The sequence below is a fragment of the Passer domesticus genome, chromosome Z, assembly GCF_036417665.1.
Source record: "Passer domesticus isolate bPasDom1 chromosome Z, bPasDom1.hap1, whole genome shotgun sequence".
NCBI lineage: Eukaryota > Metazoa > Chordata > Aves > Passeriformes > Passeridae > Passer > Passer domesticus.
This window is the reverse complement of record NC_087512.1, coordinates 27,288,053-27,303,654: the sequence shown is the minus strand read 5'-3', so window position 1 is coordinate 27,303,654 and position 15,602 is coordinate 27,288,053. Positions and strand designations below refer to the sequence as shown.

Genomic DNA, 15,602 nt, shown 5'->3' with positions numbered 1-15,602 from the left:
GTCCGTTCCACCACAAGGAATATTCCATTCTATGAACTGCAGTTGCTGTCAGTTTGGTCTTTATGAGTTCATAGAGCACTGGTTACCCCTTGATGTATCTATATTTACAAATGAAAAAAGGTAGCAAAATCCCCATAATTCTTTGGGGTATAACATTTAAGGATGTTTTAAACAGTGTGGCTGATGGGGCTCGTACTAGAAACATCAAACAGAACCACAGCTGGTGGTGATGCAGGAGGCAGAATCAGTGTTCGGGAGACCATAGGGTATAACATGGACTTTTTTTTTTTGACAAATCTTTAATGATCTGGTGGATAATATGATGACACTGAAAAGAATCTAAGAAAGTGACTGCTTTTGATTGATGGATTTGTGATAATTTGATTTTAGGACAAGGGATAATGATTTTAAACTAAGAGAGGGTCAATTTATATTAGATATAAGAAAGAAGTTTTTTACAATGAGGGTGGTGAAACATTGAAACAGTTGTGAGGTGGTAGATGCTCCACCCCTGGAAACTTTCAAGGTCAGTTTGGATGAGGACAATATACTGGAAGATGTCCATTCTCTCTGCAGGAGGCGGGGACTGGGTGACCTTTGAAGTTCCCTTCCAACCCGAGTAATTTTTTGATTCTGTGATTCTATGATTGAAAACACAAGGAAGGAAAGGCACATTAAGCTAGCAGAAAACTGGAAAAAAAGTAACTTTGAATCATTGGTCAACCAAAAAACATTTTCTGGATAAGTAAGACAGCAACTCTGTCTTGAATTTAAGACTTAAGAGAAACTGATGAGTAAATCCAAGAAATATCAAATCTATTCTTACTAAGGAGCAGTAGAAGCAGGGAATGTTGGTTGTACTGGACTGATTCAAGTTCCTTGGAATCAATAGGACTACACATGGAAAGCTAACACTTCACAGAGAACATTTCTGGCTTCACAAGAGGGGAGGCAAGAAATCTGTAGTACTGCTGATGACAACGTTCAGTGACGCAACCGTAATAGAGACAGATATGGCCATAGGAGGCCTCAAGAAAGATCTTTTCTGCAAGGATAAAGAAGCGTTAATATTCATATTCAAAGCCATTGATTCCATACATGACTTATGATATCCTGGTCAAGGTTCCTTTGAACCTGTAGCAGGCACACAAAAGTGCTATTAAGTAAAGGGTGAATCAACAGCCCATTGTACAGGAAGCAACTGAAGGTGCTGGACATGCTGTACTTGGCAAAATGAAAGGTGAAAGACAATATGGCTATTGTCCACAAACACATCAACAAGGATACAGCAAGGTCAGAAGGAAAAAAAACTATTAAAATTATTAACTATGGAAGCATAAGAAAAAAAGGATTCAAAATAGCCAGGAGAAACTTAGCCTGAAAATGAGTAGACTTAGAAGAGGGAAATTCCTGATTCTTTTCAGAATCAAAGATTGAAAACATGTAATTGCTATGAAATGAGCTAAATAGGAAAGGACAAATACCGATGAATGCATATCCACAGTGACAAGTTTCCCTGCTCTGTACTCCCAAGACACCTTGCATAAACAGACTTTGATAAAAGGAGAATATAGACCCTGTAAGGGCTTTGAAGTTCATTTCAGCAAATTAATCTGAACCACATTAATGTTTTGTGAACTCATACAACATACTTTAATTAAAACAATAGTGTAATCTTTGAGAGAAAGCATGTCAAACTTTCCTTCCCAGTATGTTGCCTTCAAAACAAGAAGGTATAAAAGGCTTTTTGGAGGTATTTTACCTGCAAAGTTTACGGTGAACCTGGTCTCCAACTCGTCGTGTCAGCAATTTAACACACTCCTGTTTCTGATTGATAATTCTCTGGAGAAAGAAAAAATGTGAACCTTTAGCGACACACACGCAGGAACCTCATGCTAGCTTGGTGACTAATGCTTCATTTTCCCAGGTAAGTCACTTGGAGTTGCCTTCCCAGCTTCCTCTTCCCAGACGGCCATCACTGATCAATGATTCCACCCACCAGAATCGTGCTAGGTCTCATAAGTATCATGTCCCATGCTCCTGATATCTGTTGTCTTTACCATCACATTCCAAACACTGGACCCATAGAATGCTATAAAAAAGGTATTAGAAGTACAGCTTCATAGATTTCTCCATCAAAAACGTAGCTGCTGAACAGAGTCTGTATTTTCTAATACGGCCAGGTTTTTTATCCACGCTTGACTCCTGAGTTTTTTGGGGTTGAGTGTCTTTCAAAGCCTTCAATAATCTTTGAAGGAGGACCAGAATTGCAGTCCTCTGCATTTACTTCTCAGCTCCTATTGAGCATGGTGCACATATAATTTAACTTCTGGAATGATGCTGCAGCCCTTCAGTCAGTATAAACCACTATCCAGAGGATTATGTGTCTATCTCCTAGCTCACAGTCACTGCTTTTTGTCCTTCCCAGCCCCTCCTTTGCTTCCTTCCCATTTGATCCAGCACTTACATTCAAATAGCTACAGTCCGAATCAGAGAAAATAACTTTTTTTTCCTCCTTTTTTTTTTTCCATTCATCTAGCTCAATTTGCAGCTGCTCAGCTCCTCCACCAAGTGAAGGAACAGCTAGAATTGAGCAGCTGGGTGAGGAAGAAAGGTACAACTTCACGTTTTGGTAACTGTGTACTTGTTGATTATACTCCCTAAGGAGAAACAGTTCCTACCCATATTCTGATCAGAATTTTTTATTTCTCAGGCTGAAGTGCTGCTCTCTGCTTCTCATTCTCTTTCTCTTTCCTGCTCTTTATCTTCACGATTTTCTCTCAGTTTCTTCCTGCCCCTTACCCAATCCTTTTTGCAAAGCCAACTCCTTTCTTTAAAGATGCTGCATTACTCTTTAAAACGTGCAGCATTTCAATTTGAGCAGCATGAAAGTGTCCAATTTTAACTCCTGATTATAAAACAGACATCAATTCGTTTAATGACTCATGGTAAAGATGACTTAAATAGCTGTAGCTGGAGCATAGGAAATATGAGAAAAAGTTAGGTAAAGAGTTCCTGTTCATCCCAGTGAGAGCAGGAGGAGGTGGGGAAACTAAAGCAGCCTTCCAGCTCCTGGAGGGAGATTACTGAAAAGAGTTTATATATGACAATTCATTTTGGATTCTTTGCATACTGACCCTCCTTTAGAGTGTGTTATTTGCTTAATGAAGACAGATACATTTTAGAGACAAAAAGTATCCAGTACTTGTTGGGTTTCAACATTTTTCACTGTTTTCCATTTTTATAACTGACTCCATCCTATTTGCTTGCAATCCACGCTCCTGAACTCTACAGGTCCTGTTCATGGTTACTGAAAAAGGAAATACTTCTTCCCTTTATCTCCAACCCTTGACCATGCAACTACCAAAGTTGATGAAGTCTCTACATACCCTTCAGTCCTTTGTTCATGTGCAATTTGTTTTGTTTTCTGCTTCATTTAATCTCAATGTCTGATTTACTCCTGGATCATTTCCACTGGAAATGCTGAGGCCAACAAAGACGATCTACATGAAGCATGACAGAGAAAAAGCTCCCACAACAAAGTACCTGTACACTTTATGAGGTTTGGCTGTTGGAAACTTTGCTCTTTCCTTTGAATTCTCAGGTACAAAACACCTCAATATGTGTAGAGTTCTGATAAGCAGCATTTTAACTCTGTTGTTGTTCATCATGATGCCCAGCAAATGTAAATAAATATCAGTGTTTTTTAAGAGGAAAAAGAGAGCTCTTTGAAATTTCTTGTTATCCTTAAAGAGAGAATATCTGCACGTAAACTAGAAGACTTACACATAGATCTTAGACAGAAGGAAAAGAGAGGGAAGGACATATGAGTGTATTAAAATTTAGGCTTTTTAATAATATATCAGTGCATACACAATTTAAATTCTGCCATTGGTCAGTGCTTTTGTTCCCTGCAGAAGACCAGATTTGTATCCATCTTTCCTGTCTTACCTGCAGAAGATTGAAGATAAATAATTAAATTTTGCAATGTTACTTTCTTGTAATGTAACTTCAATGATCTCTCCTCCAGCTGGGTAATATCAGAGACAGCTTTGGACTGTACAACTTGTGATCTCACTGTGGGAGCTGTCTCCTTTGATGTAACTCAAAACATCTTGAACTCCTAGAGACAAATTTAATGTTAAGGCTCTGTTGTGCTCTGTTTGCAAACTTACATGATGAAAGGGAGTCATCTTGCAGGTAAAGGAGAACCACCATATCCACTGCAGTTTAATCATCTGTGTGCAAAACATGGCTTTGTAACAGCACCGCCACTCCCTGTCCCTCAGACGTCTCACTTAAGATTTTGTTCTTAACAAGATGGACATAAAATTGATGCTCCAGGTCAAGGCAAAAAGAGAAGACTGTGCCTTCAGCTCTAGCATTGGAAAAACTTGATCATGGAAGTATTTTATCTTCTGCACTGAGTGAAATAGGTGGATAATTAATTAGTTCCACCATTTTTATGGAAGTAAATGTCTATTTTCAGGTTCCATATGACTTTCCTAGTCATCACCTTTTAAATAACAATCTGAAAAGATTGTAACATTCTTCAAAAACGTAAAACTTATGGGTAAATATCAATCTCTTTGTCTTCCCCGTTAGCCTGAAATCTTCCTTTCCCAACCCATAGTTCCACACACTGCTGGCACCTTTCTATCTCATGCCATTTCTCACCTGATAATTTGGCATCATATGAATATTATGGGGCACTGCAAAAACACAAATTAAAAAAACCCAAAACTATTTGAGCAGAGGAGATGTCACAATAAATACAGAGTATAAGTGAGTGTTACATGATCACAAATTCTCTCTGGTTTAAGAGAGAAGGATAATGTGAGGGACTGTGTTGGAGGCCTTACGGAAGCCCGGATAAATGACATCTGTAGCCATTAGCTTGTACACTGATGCTATCACCCCATCTTGGAAGGCCATTAGATTGGTCAGGCAGGACTTGCCATGCTGGCTGTTGGAGCTGTGGCCCTGACAGGTACCTCCATTCTGTGCACAGCATTGTTCCTCTGCAACGCTGCTTGTGTTGAACATGCCTGGGGCACAGCTGACGTCAAACCAAGCTGACTATCCAGCCAAAGCTGTGTGAGCTGTATTTTGATACTTATGTTTCCTTACACCTGATTGACTATAGACATATGAATCATACAAATTCCCAGATAACTGCATGGTGATGTATGACTTCAGATGAAAATGTTGCTTTATTCTTTGCATATTCAAAAAGAGTGCAAAGACCCCTAAAAATCCTAGAAGAGATCAGCCAGATGGTGAGACAGGGCTGTGCACAGCTTGGGGATTCAGACATTTGCTTCATGTTTCAGCTCAACACCTGCACAAGGTGGCCACTGTTTGGAGATTGTGAAGGACCAGAGCTACAGGGCTCAGAAACAACCTCAGTGAGAAGTTATAGGGAACTTGTTTCTCTTTCTTAACACATGATTGGAGTAGTCTGCAAGACTTACTGGGTTGGAGCTAGTCCTAATGGAACATGGAAATAAAAAAATAAAATCACTAAACATCAAATTAGCTCAATGGGACAATACGATATATTAATTATGAATTTTCCCTTGAATTCTCTGTAGATGCTCTAGAGATTTTGATGAAGAATGGCAGCTGGAGAGGTTTTCAGTAATCAAAACTGTAAATCATTAGGCATGAAACTACTTCACTGACAGTAAATGGTGCATATTAATGTAAGTCTGTGCAGACTGCAATGTTGGTTTGGTTGCTTTTCCAGTTACATCAGAAGGATTTTTGAACAGTTGGAAGCTGGAGTTTTCAAAAGATACACCAGTTAGCAGAATGTTTTTCTACATCTGCTTACACTAGACATAAAATCTTATGAACAGTCATTTTTGTTGGGAAACTTTTACCATGCTTCAGATATATTTGCATTTATAAATACATTCATATATTATATTGATTTTTTTTAAAAAGCAAGAATTTATGTTAATTTTTATTACACAACAGGAAGTTTTCTTAATACACTATTTCCTTAATTCAGGGAACAATTTCCCGTGTTCCTCTGTACAACTTCCTTCTCATTTCTTTAAGCAACCTGCATGATTGAAGCATTGCATCTTACCCCCTTCTCCTGCAAGCTAGAAGTTTCACACTTTATAAATGACCATATACATAATTATTCTTCTCAATTAACATGCTAATAGCATCACAATTGCAATTTTTCATGAGTTTCACTGGTAACATCCATCTCAGTTCTTTCCTAATTCTCAAATTCTCTGCATTCTTTGTAAAACTTAAATTAAAAAAGTTAAATCAAGGAAAGTAAGATCTCACAGAAGTGAGTTTCCGCAGGATGGGGGATGATGCTTACAGGCCTTTTATTAGTTTTTGTAGAACTGCAGTGCTAAAACCTCTGAAGGCCCTGGACTGGCAAGCACTGCAATCCTAGCTCCTGGCTATCTGGAAGAGCTGCCCAGACATGTCTGTCTGAGGAAAAGCAGCTCAGCCTCCTCCTGTAGCTGAATGTGCTGGCCCAAGGAGCTCCCTCCAGTCCCTGGCTGGGACTGTGCCTGCTCAGCAGCTGGTAGCAGTACTGCTTTCATCTGAAGCCAAGGTCACTCTCAGCTGCATCATGAAACGACCAGAGAAGCTATGTAGCTGTCTTTCAGCTTGATCTGTAGGCCTGTTTTGACAAGGGTGGGTGACTTTACACCACAGTGTGTTCCTGTCAGAAATACTTCTCACACAGCTAGGGGTATGGTCACATACAGAGCAGTGCTCTGCTGGGGAAGGACCATGCACCTTTTTCTCCCTCACAGCAAAGAGGTGGTTTACATCTGTAACTCACGTGTAGGAGGTGTTTACCCCCAAATGGTACCAGGTAGTTCCTGCAAGGGGATGTCCATCTCCTGAAGGAGCCCTGCCTGAATGGAGATCACAAAGATGCAAATAGCACAGAATTTTGCGCAGGCAGACCCCACCAAGAGTGCAGCTGTTTAGCTCATCTCATGTCCCTTGGTACAGCTACCAGGACTGGTTCCCTGTCTTTGCCACAACAATTCTCCTTAAGACCCATCTTGCCTTCTCTACTGAAAGAGCCAGGTGTATGCCATGAGCCTGGACTGGGGACTGCAAAACAACCACATCTTAAGGGGCTTCCCATCTCCTTCACTCCTCCAATAGCACTCAGAGTAGCAACAACACTTTGGGAAGCTTTAATTTGAAGGGCTGCAGGAGGCACTAGGTGGCTGGATGGAATTGGCATGGAAAAGTACAAATGAGGCAGAGTTATCGAGTGCTGACAGAGAATGTGAGCCTAGATCTGCAGAGTCCAGGGAAATAAAGGGAAAACACACTAGGAATTTAGCACAGGGAAGGAGGTAAGGGATGGGGAAATGGGAGGTGTCTGCCCTGTGGAATTAAATGAAAAGAGATGGAGTTTTGTGCTACAAAGGAAAGGATTCGATCAGTGTGGAAAGGAACTGCTCTGCTGAATTGTTCAGCCTGCCTCATTCTAGGAATGCTTTTCCTAAACTTGCCAGGAAATGTCTCTTGAAGTCTTTTTAAAACTGCATGTTTTCCAGGTGATGAGTCGTAGAGTTAAGCTATGTCAAACTTCTACGTTTCAAGCCAACTCAGTGGTTTTTTGCCTCATAAATGTCAGAAGTGCTGGTCTTTCACTGACACCTGTGGGTATAAGGCAGAATTGCACACAGGCTTTTATACTCTGAAAGTCAGGAGTTTCAGATCCCGAACATTCTGGAAATTAGTATCTTCCCTCAGTCTTTTGCTGAGGAGTCAGTAAAGATGTTCGTGATACTGCTGCAGTGATATACATGCTAATTTGTGAGATCAAAGTTTGTCAGTCTTTCTCTCTTTCCTTATTAATGCAAAGTGATTTAGAGATTTTGCTTTCTTCTGCAAAAGCTAACCATGTGTTAAGTGCACACCTAACCATGTGTTTTACAAGATCAAGATCAATGCAAAGCACAATGCCTTGTAGCTGAGATGGACAGCCATGAAGCATCATTGCCCATCCAGAAGCTGCTTGTGGCCTGCTGATGGTTTTGCCTGATGGGGAGAACAGTGGGATGGGAAGAGGGCACAGTACCTGTTTCACACTCTGCATTGCTATTCCAGTTAAAAGTGCTGCTGAAATAGCAATAACACTGCTAACTCCTTATCTTAGAACTCCTTAGGTTAACACAGGTTCACATTTAGTACAGGCTGAAGCACAATTTTAATCATGGACCTTTACATGTGGGGTAAACTTATAAATGTTTATTTTGCTGGAACTTGCACATGTGGAAATCCTTAGGCTGGCATACAGGATTTCTAAGAAATTTACTGTCTTGTTGAAGGCAAGTGGCTGCTTGTAGGAAAACTTATACATTAAGCCAGGATAAATTGACCTCAAACTAGGATGATTTCGATGCCTAAGACGCACATTTTTTTCCGAAGCACATAAGCATGTCCTTGAAGAATACAGTAGAAATTAATTCACAGGCAGCATAATAGCATCATTATAAATGAGAGAAGGGCAAGGCAAGGCAAGGCAAGGCAAGGCAAGGCAAGGCAAGGCAAGGCAAGGCAAGGACAATCTCTCACCATCCTGACACTCCCACCAATGAGGCCAGTGCCTTGCTGGAGTCAAATAAGTAAGTGAGTGGGGGCATTCATCATCAGCACAGTGTATCACCACTTGCAGTTTACTGTGATATACAGCACATGCTCATTACGAAACTGATATAGGGGTCTCCTTGAGCCAGGTCTCATAAGCTCTTGGGGATCTATTTCAAACCCAAGATAGCTCAGCTACCTTAGAAGGCATAAAATCAGCAGGATGGCTTCTGTGGTAGTGTTGGAAACAAAAAAGTCTTAATAAAAGGCAAAATAACAAAACTCTTTACAGATAAAAACTGAGCCAGGTGCAAGAGGTTCTTGCTCCTAGTAAAATACCTCACAAAACCAATTAGTTTATTTGTTCTCTTCTTTTTCTAGTAAATTGTTCAGGCGGAATCTTTTGGCTCCTGTCCAGTTAGCTATCCTTAATTTGAGGTGAAGTCCCCCAGGTCCTATGAGGTGTCTTTTCACCTAATTGAGGAGAGAAACTTTTGGGCTCTTTTCGTTTTTGAGGAGACAGAGGATAGTTTTGTCAGTCCGTCAACAGGGGGCACATTCCTATAGGAAACATTTCTTATTTCTTCACCCTTGTACTCTGTGATTATCTTGACTGTCTTGATAAAACAACAGCTCTTGCAAGACCTTTTTTGTCCTTGACACAAAGTTGTGCACTAACATTAGCTCCAACTGAAGCCAAACCTAGGAAGAGTGTGGCGATCATTTGACCATCATTTGTTATGATATGGATTAACTGCATGGGTACCTTTCACAACTGCAGAAATACCCTCTTCCCCAACCTTCTTGAAACAGATTTCTGTGCTTCGCAGAAGCTTTGATTTGCAAACCCTTTATTCCAAATGGGTTATGAAAGAGCTGTAGTATGTAGTGGGGCTTCTGCTACATGCTGGAAAACCCAACTTTTCAAAATCCTTTTCTCTGTGACATTCATGGTGTTTTGGAAATAAGCAGTGTCTAATCTACAGCATTACTGAGGGTAAGATAAAAAGAAAGCCACAGGTTTTTTTCATTGCTGTAGGATCTTCTTGAGACCAATAAAGTTTAAACAAACAAGTTTGGTTAATACGATAGGACACCAGTGGCACCCTGACATACAACAGATGTATACTGTGAGCCTGGAGAAGGCAAAGTTAGATCTATGCTATTCCAGTGTTATATCAGTAACTCCCACTAAATGGCAGTAGCAGGCTGTGCATGTAATTCTGGCACAACTAAAATGTCAGGTATTAAATTAAGTGTGCACAATAACACCATTTAAATGTTGCACTGCTCTGAGCTAATCTGGACACCTTCCCAGTACTTTGTAAATAAATACATGTTGTATTTACAGTTCTGTGGTTAGATTGAAGTAACCTATTACCATAATGATAATACTCACCCTGTATATTCAGTATGATAGAAACATTAGATGTATGCTGTGAGCCTGGAGAAGGCTAATTTAGATCAGAAAGTTACATCTTTCTCCTTAAATAAGGGCTGTTACTGGTGGCTTTACAAGTCTGTGCTATGGTGAACAGAATTAATCTTCATATCTGTGGTTTATATATGATACCTTTGTACAAGGGTGGTGTGGTCCTAGTACACAGTTCGTACATTTCTTGCCAAAGAGTTCTCTTCCAGAGTGAGGAGAATAAACCATATTTAGAGAGAGAGCAAATGCAGTGATGATACTCCTTGATTAAGGTTTCAAAAGTATGTCAATAGACATAGGGGTCTGTGGTTTATAGCTTAACAAAAAGGTCATTTTTGTGATCTGTATGCACACAGAGTTGATGACAGCAATACTTTACTTGTGCATTTTGTGCTCAATGCAGAAAAATATCTATGTCTTTCCAGCCTGTATTTATGGGAATCAAAATAAGGAGCCAGAGTTTACAACCTCTGGTTATCAAAGAACTGTATAATGGTTTGGGTTAAAACTGACTTTAAAGATAGTCTGTTTCAAACACCCTGCCATAGGTAGGGACAACTTCCACTAAACCAGGTGGCAGAAAGCCCCATCTAACTTGGTATGGTTATGCTGAAGAATTCTTATGCAGTACCCCTTTGTTATCAGTAATGCCCTCTTGAACTGTTCAACTTTCTCATTTAGCTTAAATGATACCATGAGATGGGGTAGCTTATCACTGAGATACCTCTGCTCAGATTGCTATCAAAACACCAAAAATCAAACATAGCTTCATTGAACCAAATACTTATTCCTCTTTGGTCTCCATTGTTCTCTGTAAGACATATTGCTAGCTAAAAGACGCCAGCGGCATCCTGGCCTGTACCAGCAACACTGTGGCCAGCAGGACTAAGGCAGGGATTCTTCCCCTGTACCCAGTACTGGTGAGGCCACAGCTTGAATCCTGTGTTCCATTCCAGGCATCTCAGCCCAGGTGAAACATCAAGGTTCTGGAGCAAGACCAGAGAAGGGCCATGGAGCTGAGGAAGGGTCTGGAGCACAAGTCCATGAGGACTGAGGGAGCTGGGGGTGTTTAGCCTGGAGAAAAGGAGGCTCAGGGGAACCTTACCACTCTCTACAACTGCCTGAAAGGAGGCTGTATGAGGCAGGGGTTGGTGTCTTCTCCCCGGTAACAAGTGACAGGACTAGAAGAAATGGCCTTAATCTCTGCCAGGGAAGGCTTAGATGGGATATTCAGCAAAATTTCTATACAGAATGGGCTGTCAAGCATTGGAACAGAGTGCCTGGGAAGTGGATGGGTTACTATGCCCAGAGTTATTTAAAAGACATGTAGATGTGGCACCTAGGGAAATGATTCAGTGGTGGACCTGACAGTGCTGGCTTAATGGTTGAATTTCCTGATCTTAAAGGTCTTTTCCAACATAAATGATTCTGTGAGTCTAGGGAGACGTGCTTTTTGTAACAGAACTGCCCCATTCAGCATCTCTGAAGCCTTACTTGGACTTCAAGTGATAAAACAATATGGAATTAATTCTGCATCTGGCAAATTCTGAAAAAACAAAAGGAACCTTAATCTTAGCTTGTATGGAATCACATTGAAACTTCATCACTTCCATCACTGCTGGAAGAGTCCCAAATAAGCACGGCTGCCATTTTACAGGTAGCTAGCTTGCATGTTAGAGGTGGCTGTTGTTGAAGAGATGGTTACCATCAGCATGTAGGCCCAGGAAAACTAGTACTTCATTTTGAAATATATCTAATAATTGGCCCTTTTAAGCTGCTTGAATGTCTCCTTGTCAGCATGGCTACGTAAAGAGCCATCATAGTTAATTACTATGCATATTTCATACAGTTAGACTGTAATGATGTTTTCTGCCCTAAGTGCCTTTGTGTGTAGCTCACTGAAACATCTGCTCTACAGGTTCTAGTTGTCCAGGGGAAATGAAAAGGGGGTGTTTTTTCCCTTGAATATCACTGTTGAGAAGACCCTAGTTCCATTGCAGGACTGAGTGGCACACCTTCAGCTCAAACACTATCTGCACTTCTTGTCATGTCAACATTGCAAAGGTAGTGGAGCCCATGGAAAATAAAGATCAATAGGAATAACCAGAGGCAGTGGCATGTGGGCCTGAGAAGAAGAGCTCCTTGATTTCTGCAGAGTAAAGCACAGCCTTTAGCAGTATTGCTGATGATGGGGACTACAATGGGTCATGAAGGAGAGGGTTGTTAATGGGGGTCTTGAAAGGGGAAAAGGCAGAGGTAGTTGAGCAGGAAAGGGGTATTATGGCAATAATAACATTTTCAGCAATGTGTGTGTGAGTACACACACTGAATAAACACACACTGAAGCTCAATAAAGGGGATAAGGGGATAATAAAGAAGGATAAGCAAAGCCACAGAGCATGAAGATAGGGGAGTGTCTGCCCTCAGCCCCAGGCTGAGCTCTGACCACAATGAAAGCAAGAAGCAAGTTTAGGCCCTGGGTTGTTACAGCTTGAAGATGGTGTTTTTCTTCCTTGAAATCTAGTGTAATGCAGTCATCAAGACACCATTATTTTTTAAAATAGAAGTTCCTCCCACACTTAAAAAAACCCCCAAAAGCAAACAGTTCTGCTTGTTGTCTTACCTCTGACCACCATCTGTGTTGACCAAAAAGCTGACAACAAAGATACTGAGCCCTGCCATCTCTAGAAGTTGCTGATATGCCTTTGCCACAGAGTTTGGGAACATGCTGATGAGACATCACACAAAAGCACAAGTGATGCTCATTTCAGTGCATGTTGGAGGAAACTATAGAAGTTGCCTTGAGAATCAAGCTGGAACTGGGGAAATCGGAAGGAGGTTCTGGGAGCCACATCAGACTTTAGATTGGAGAATACCAGGGGTCTGTGGTCAAATCACTGCTCAACACCAACCATGGGTTTCTCCAGACATTTCCACAGACGGATATGGGTATTTCACAGCTTCATCAAGCAACCTGCCCCTGTGTTGACCAAAGTGCTGTAATAAGGGCTAGTTAGAGAAAAAGCAGAAATTTCAGCTGCAACAGATCTTAGGATACAGACCAATCTCATGTGCAAACTGAAGTCAAATTCTAACTAGACCTGTAACTTAATGGGTTTCTGTCTGTTGCCTCTTGTCCTATTGCTCAGCACCATTCAGAAGAGCCTGGCTCCAAGCTCTTGCCTCCCACTCTTCAGATACTTATTGATGATGTCCTCTCTCAAACATCTCTTGAGTCTGAACATGCCCAGTTCCCTCAGCTCTTTCTCCTATGACAGATGCTGATGTTTTCTAATCATCGTAGTCTTTCACTGCACTTGCTCCAAGAGCTCCATGCCTCTCTTGTCCTGAGGAGACCAGAGGTGGACACAGCACTCCAGCTGTGGCCTCAGCAGGGCTGAAGAGGGGGTCAGGATCACCTTCTGTGACCTACTGGCAGTGCTCTTCCTAATGCACCCCAGGACATCTTGTTCTTGGCCACAAGTACACACTGTGGTTGCCTACAATGTTGTCTGGTGGGCACAATTAGCACTCATCTGTGCTTTAAAAAAAGCTCAGGTGAAAGAAAGCACTACAGAGGATATGAGATGAAATAGTTCCCATTTTGAAAAACCTAATTTTCTTTTGCCTGTCATGTGCCGAATAAGGCATAGATGTATGTTATTGTTGTTCCAAGAAATTATTTCCTTTGCAAAGAATAATATTAGTAATTATTCAGGGTGTGAGGGTGGGAAGCCCCTAATGTAAGTGCAGCAGGGGCATATGACTGCTCTCATGCCTCCCAGGAGTGTGTAGGCATAGGAAGCCAGCCCAGCCCCATGCAAGCAGGGGCAGGACAGGGCTCCCTGCACCCAGTTATTCTCAATGCGCTCACCCACTTGCATGGTCACCAAATGGTACAGACAATGCAAACAAAAGGGCTTGGAACAGAGCTGTCTCAAAAGCAGTTTAGTCAGTTTTTTATCTCCTTTTAAGGATAACCACTGGTAATACTACTGCGTAATTTTTAAATGTTGTTATTGTTTTAGGAAATTACAGTAGAAATATCTAAAAAAGCAGGAGAAATCCGATGACCCTGACATTTATAACACAGGGAGCAGTGTGAACAGCTGATTCAGAGATACCTCATCTGTCCTAAGTTAAACAGAGAAGAGACCCGTATTCATAACCCAATGTTAAAATTAACAGGATTTCTTTTGAGAGGAGTGCTTAGCCATTGATGGCTCCGAATGCAAAACAAGTTTGAGGACTTTTTATATATGTAGTATTTCTTATATGCCCAGTAACATAGTTACTTATCTATGATCCCTTGTTTAAGATCTGGAGGTTTTCTTGGTGTACTGGAAGTGTAAGAAAGGCAGTCCTTTCTGCAAAATGCTTATTAATCAAGTGCCCAGGGTTCTTTTTCTCAGTGTCTTCCTAATGTGAGGCAATCAAAAGGAGGACTAGATCAGTACTGGCATAGAAAAAGCACAAGTTGTTCTGAGAACCCCATACCGTGGCAGACTCCTGGTTTTTCCATCTGCAACCACAACTCCTTGGCCTGGCAGACTCACAGGGTGGTCCTGTCCCTAGAGAAACTCTGTTTCCTGGGCTTGACTGTGCTAGGAGCAGCAAAAATAACTGTGGTTTGTGCTCTGCTTGTTTTGCCGCTCCTGATGTGGGACCAGAATAGGAATTGTGGTTATTGAGGAAAAAAGTTGATGTTTAAAATCAGTCTTCCTGATAGTCAGCTGTAATCAGGAGCTGGCTTGAAAATGATGGTTGAGGTGAATGAAAATGTGTTTCCTCTCACCTCAGTAAGCACTCTGCAAGAGGCCCGGAGCGGCATAACACACCTGAATTTGGCTTTCCTGGGAGGTGAACTGAGTTCACCAGGGAGTAAAAAGTCTGAAAGGGGATCTAGTGATGGGGATCTAGCTGCTGTTTCCAGGTACCTAATGAGAGTTATAGAAGAATGGAGACAGAGCCTTTTTCTAGATATAAGGATAAAAGGACACAATTTGCACCAAGGGAAATTCTATAATATACTAGGAAAGGGTTCCTCCTTTTGACACTCTTTACACTAAAACAGGCTGTTGAGGGACGCTTTGGGGTGTTTGTCATTGAGGATACACAAAACCTTTTTCGGGGGGGCCATTAAATATCTCATGTAATTTTTGTATCAACTCTGTTTCAAGCAGAGATTTGGATTAGAAACCTCCAGATTTTCCTTCCAATCTATGAAACCAATGAGTATATTGATGAGGTAAATTGATGAATTATGACTAATTATTTGATGAGATTTTTAGACTCCCAGAGACTATCTCACTATTCAAGGTTAAAAAGAAATCAGCCAGTTAATACAGAACATGGGAAAGCATGTTTGATCAGACTCTTCTCAGGCAAAGGCTTAACAGAGAAGCCTGTTTTGTCTCTAGCGCCCTCTTCCCTTATGCATTACTCTTATGTCAAACTTTTGTAAATAAAGCAGTATGTGTATTTGCGAGGTGATGACAATGACTGTGGAAATGTTTAATGGAGCACAGTGTAGCATGATATATTACAATTATCTATCCCAAGCAAATGTAAGTGA

The 15,602-nt window shown here is 41.1% G+C and overlaps 1 long non-coding RNA gene across 2 annotated transcripts; it reads left to right on the top strand.

Moving 5' to 3' along the window:
* The first annotated feature begins 2 nt into the window (after positions 1 to 2).
* LOC135289648 (uncharacterized) lies at positions 3 to 3,673 on the top strand. Of its 2 annotated transcripts, XR_010352398.1 has the most exons (4): positions 3 to 1,240; positions 1,711 to 1,927; positions 2,540 to 2,614; positions 3,295 to 3,673. It is a non-coding gene; the product is annotated as an uncharacterized LOC135289648 (long non-coding RNA). The 2 variants fall into 2 exon arrangements; XR_010352397.1 differs by having other exon boundaries at positions 3 to 1,927.
* Positions 3,674 to 15,602: the final 11,929 nt, after the last annotated feature.